Raw genomic sequence first — 5,839 nt, 5'->3', positions numbered from 1 at the left:
GCCTATATTCTGTGTGTATTCCTGGAAATCACTGTAATGTAGCATTTCGTATGCAGATACAGCCGCAGTCGCACACAGAATATAGGCATGCTGCATATCATTTTAATCAGCAGAAGCTGCTTGTGTATCCTAGCCACATAGTCATGCAAATAAGATGCATTTTTATAAACAAAAGACGCCCAACCTTAGCAAAGCTGCCAGCTGATTCATGCCAGGCATCTCTTGCAGAACTGGCGACGGTGCTAGGGGGCACCAGCCAAAATCTTGCCTAGGGCATCATATTGGTTAGGGCCGGCTCTGGGCTTACCATACCAGCCCTTTAAACCGGGACACTCATGAATTACACAGGTTCTGTGGCTGGTTAAAACCAGGTGAAATGCAGGCTTTAAGTCAGCAGCCACAGGACCTGTGTCCCCCGTGTAAGTGTCCCGGTTAGTAGCGACAGTATGGTAAGCTTACATATACAGTGGAAATAGTGACACCTGCAGTCTATGTAACAAAGCAATGTATTTAATTACTAATTTCCGATGACAGCATCTAAATCACAGTTACTATCTGTCATCTTTCCCATCTCCAGTCCTCAGGGTCGGGATGGTATCAGGATCTCGGCGCTTGGGTTGCCGCCGGTCAGAATACCTACACCGGCATCCAACACGCAGAATCCTGACACCTGGTTCATAAGTAGTGTATCCCTCACCATCTACCCCCCCCCCAGCCCTAAACATTCCCTCCCTGCAGCCTGACCCCCTAACCTTCCCCTGGGGTGCCTAACCCTAACCCCCCCCCCCCCCCAGCCTATCCCTAACCATCCCCCCACAGCCTAAACCTAACCTCCCCTTACCCTGCAGCCTGACCCTAACCCACCATGGCATACTTACGTCGAGGATGCCAGAAGTCGGAATTCTGGTGCTGACATTGTGATGCATGTTGGGATCTCAGCGTCGGTCTTCTGACCAGTGTCGGGATTCCCATGTCAGTATTCTGACGACTGACATCCCAAACGTCGGTATGCTGACTGCATACCTTCCAACATGACCCATTCCAGGAGGGACAAAATGCTCTGTTCCTGGACGTCCCTCTTAATATAGTATTGATAACAAAGGTGTTTCATCACAGTTGAGGGTAATTTTAAATGAAGAAGGAAGTCCTGGAACAGAGGATTGTGTCCCTCCTGGAAATGGTCATGTTGGGAGGTATGTGACTGGACCCCTAACAGTGCATTTTTCCCAGATCTCCTACAGTGCATCTAGAAAGTGCTTCACTTTTTCCACATTTTGTTATGTTACAGCCTTTTGTCATAACTGAAATAAATTCATTTTTCCCTCAAAATTCTACACACAATAACCCATAATGACAACGTGAAAAAAGTATTTTTGAGATTTTTGCAAATTTATTAGAAAGAAAAAAACTAAGAAATCACATGTGCATAAGTATTCACATCCTTTGCTCAATACTTTGTTGATGCACCTTTGGCAGCAATTACAGCCTTAAGTCTTTTTGAATATGATGCCACAAGCTTGGCACACCTATCTTTGGTCAGTTTCGCCCATTCCTCTTTGCAGCACCTCTCAAACTCCATCAGGTTGGGTGGGAAGTGTCGGTGCACAGCCATTTTCAGATCTCTCCAGAGATGTTCAATCGGATTCAAGTCTGAGCTCTGGCTGGGCCACTCAAGGACATTCACAGAGTTGTCCTGAAACCACTCCTTTGAGATCTTGGCTGTGTGCTTAGATTCGTTGTCCTGCTGAAAGATGAACCGTAGCCCCAGTCTGAGGTCAAGAGCGCTCTGGATCAAGTTTTCATCAAGGGTGTCTCAGTACATTGCTGAATTCAAATTTCCCTCTATCCTGACTAGTCTCCCAGTTCCTGCCACCGAAAAACATCCTCACAGCATGATACTGTCACCACCATGCTTCACTGTAGGGATGGTATTGGCCAGGTGATGAGCGGTGCCTGGTTTCCTCCAAACATGACGCCTGACATTCACGCCAAAGAGTTCAATCTTTGTCTCATCAGACCAGAGAACTTTGTTTCTCATGGTCTGAGAGTCCTTCAGGTGCATTTTGCCAAACTCCAGGCGGGCTTCCATGTGCTTTTTACTAAGGAGTGGCTTCCGTCTGGCAACTCTACCATACAGGCCTGATTGGTGGATTGCTGCAGAGATGGTTGTCCTTATGCAAGGTTCTCCTCTCTCCACAGAGGAATGCTATAACTCTGACAGAGTGACCATCGGGTTCTTGGTCACCTCCCAGACTAGTGCTCTTCTCGCCCGATCGCTCAGTTTAGACGGTCGGCCAGCTCTAGAAAGAGTCCTGGTAGTTCAGAACTTCTTTCATTTAAGGATGATGGAGGCCACTGTGCTCATTGGGACCTTCACAGCAGCAGATATTTTTCTGTACCCGCCTTGAGACAATCCTGTCTCGGAGGTCTACAGACAATTCTTTTGACTTCATGCTTAGTTTGTGCTCAGACATGCACTGTCAAGTGTGGGACCTTATATAGACAGGTGTGTTCCTTTCCAAATCATGTCCAGTCAACTGAATTTACCACAGGTGGACTCCAATTAAGCTGTAGGAACATCTCAAGGATTATCAGTGGAAACAAGACGCACCTGAGCTAAATTTTGAGCTTCATGTCAAAGGTTGTGAATACTAAGTACATGTGATTTTTTATTTTTTTTATTTTTAATAAATTTGGAAAAATCTAAAAAAAAATACTGTGGGTTATTGTGTGTAGAATTTTGAGGGAAAAAATGAATTTATTCCATTTTGGAATAAGGCTGTAACATAACAAAATGTGGAAAAAGTAAAGCGCTGAGAAAACTTTCCGGATGCACTGTATATGAGGAACAGGAGAATTCATTAGTCACTGACACATTTTAAAAGACCCACAAGTGGTGATAATTATTTCACTTGTGCTACTGAGGAGATCTGTAAAACATGCTCTGTTAAAGGCCAATGGGGACTGGAGTTCAGAAACCCTGGCATTTATTCATACAAATGGACGTAATAACAGAAAAAAAAGTAGCACGATGCTACTATGGGGGAAGAAATAACATTTATGCTGTGCCACCGCTTTTTCCCCTATCAAAAATGACCCTCCCAGGCTATTGTACACTAGTGCAACAATGGTGACCCAGAACATTAAAATAACTTTTGTGTAGGGCACACCGTGCATGACTTGTTATAACGGAGTACAATCTTTACTGAGCTTGTCTCTCTTCTGCTTCTATCCTTTGAAGTCAGGAGCATTTGTACTTTTGGCGATTACACAGGAGACAAGGTGTCTTATTAACAAGCTGCAGCAATTCTGTCTGTGATCAAATAAGGTGCCTTTGAACTAAACCGAACACTTAGTAAAGCAAACCACTGTTAATATGGATGAATATACGCAGCGTAGCTGTTAATCCAATGTTGTATACTTTTTACTGTATACTAGGGAACATGATGCAGTCGCTGCCCTTGGCATTACAATATTAAATGGCGGAGGGAAATGCCATGGGGTGTGGTGTGACTTGTTGACAGTTATCATGTTGACGGTCAGCAGATTGACATGAAAATGTTGACAGGCAGCATGTTGGTTTGTTCAGCATGTCGGCTGTGACCATGGCGTAATTCATCATGTCTACCCAGATGATATGTGAGCGTGATGAACTGTAGACTGCCCCTGGTGGTCTAGCGGTTTCTTACCTTCTCCCGCGGCTCCAGCGTCTTCATCCAGGTCCCGACGATCACATGAGGATCAGTGTCGGCACAGGTATTGTGGGATTGGCATTCTGGAGAGTATTTATCCCCCTATTCCTAACCTTAATCTCTCCCCCTAACTCTTCCCCTGGTGCCTAATCCTATCCTCCTCACTCACTCGGCCTAACCCTTCTGGCGGCTCTTAGCCCGAACCACAGAATGTCAACATTTCACATGTCAAAAATATCAGATGTCGACATTGTGAACCTGTCGACACTTTGAGCATGTCAACCTGGTGCCTGTTGACAGTTTGAATCACGTTGAGGTTCTAATGTCTAATGTCAACATTGCGGTGTCGACCTTTTGCACATTGACATTCGACCAGATACCATGCTTGAATGTTACATGTCATAATTCAGGTGGTGACAAAGAAGACTGAGTATGGGAAAGGGCAGATATAAGTGGTCTTTAGTGGATCTGGAGAGGTGGGTTGTGTAGTCTGGGTGATAATGTCTGGCACTTTCCAGAGAATCCAGACTGTGAGTTAGACTTACCTGCACAGGGTGTATGCAGCCGGATTGTCAACAACTGATTTTAGGGCCAGCGTTAGGCTTAGGGTTATTGTTAGTGTTACAAGAAAAGTGCATTGGGAATTGCGTTGTCGACGTGCCAACATGCACTGCCAATATCAACTTTCTGGCAATGTCACATTGTATCTGTGTATATGTATGACGTTGAAATTCTGTACGTTAACATTCAGACCATTCATATTGTTGACTTAATATAAAACAACCATCCAGGGAGAGACTTTTATAAATCGCACACTGGATACAGTAGTGCATCAGCCACTGCCAATAACACAGTGCATTCAGGGCTGCCGAGACACCCAACGGGCACGGGTGCTAGAGGAGGCGTGACCAAACAAGGAGGTGTAGCCACATCCACTTTTTAAAAATTTGTTCCTACGGGGAGAGGGGGAGGAGGAGGGGAAGGGGGGAGGGGGGGCAGATATAATATGTGTTGAGAGAGTTAGATTTGGGTGGGTTATATTGTTTCTGTGCAGGGTAAATACTGGCTGCTTTATTTTTACACTGTACTTTAGATTTCAGTTTGAACACACCCCACCCAAATCTAACTCTCTCTGCACATGTTATATCTGCCCCCCCTGCAGTGCACACGGGGAGCAATTGAGACTGCATCGCTGCAGCGGCAGCGATCGCCGTCTGAATTTTTTTGCAGAGTGCGCCCACACCCCGGGAGCCCAGTGAGATGCTAAAAGCATCTCAGGGCTGTGATTGACAGGCAGAGGCGGTCACAGGGCGGGAGGGGGTGTGCCAATGGCATTAGAACGCCGTTGGTGGGGCACTGTCCGGACAACACAGGTGTGTCTGGACTGCTGCAACCTGGGACGCGACGGGTAGCTCCCTGCCAGGGCGCAGGACCTTCGTAGGCAGGGAGCTACTCGCCGGGTGCAAAAGCATCTCCACCGTGTGATGCTTTTGCACAAGTGTGTGTGTGTGTGTGTGGGGGGGGGGCTAGACATGCAGGGTGGACTGGCCTTGTGCTGGGCGTCCCCCCGCATGTCTGAGAAAATGATCGTAGATGTGCTAAATTCTATGATGAGATCTGAATTAGGCACATGGTTTTGCCCATTAGGGGAAAATGTTATTTTGCAATCAACCTTGAATTAGGGCCAGTCAGGTAAGTTAGGTGTAAGACCCTTCCTTCCTTGGTAGGCAGGCAAGTCACTGTAGGAGTGGGTGTGATGCCTCACTTCAGAAATATCATTGACACAATTAATATATTTCAACTTCCTGAGCTGAGACAGGTTCGCCTTGGCCTCCACTAGGGGAATCCACTGTTTTGCCTTATGTGGATCAATGCACTTAAGTATCACCTGCTGCACTGGGCCCTGAGGTGTGTGCACTATAGAATACCAACCCCGGCATCCCCACTGCCATAATCCTGATTGAGGCGTGCAACTAAACTAACCCTAACCCTCCCTTCCAGCAGCCTACCCCTAACCTTCCTTCCGTAGCCTAACCCTAATCTACCCCGGCATACTTCCGTTCAGGATTCCGGCATCGGCATTCAGACAGGTGTTGGGGCTCCAGCGCCAGTTTCCTGACCATCAGCGTCCTGTACATCGGGATGCC

This window comes from Pseudophryne corroboree, chromosome 10, assembly GCF_028390025.1.
Source record: "Pseudophryne corroboree isolate aPseCor3 chromosome 10, aPseCor3.hap2, whole genome shotgun sequence".
NCBI classification, from domain to species: Eukaryota; Metazoa; Chordata; class Amphibia; order Anura; family Myobatrachidae; genus Pseudophryne; species Pseudophryne corroboree.
The sequence above is the reverse complement of the archived record's forward strand: the minus strand, read 5'-3'. Positions refer to the sequence as shown.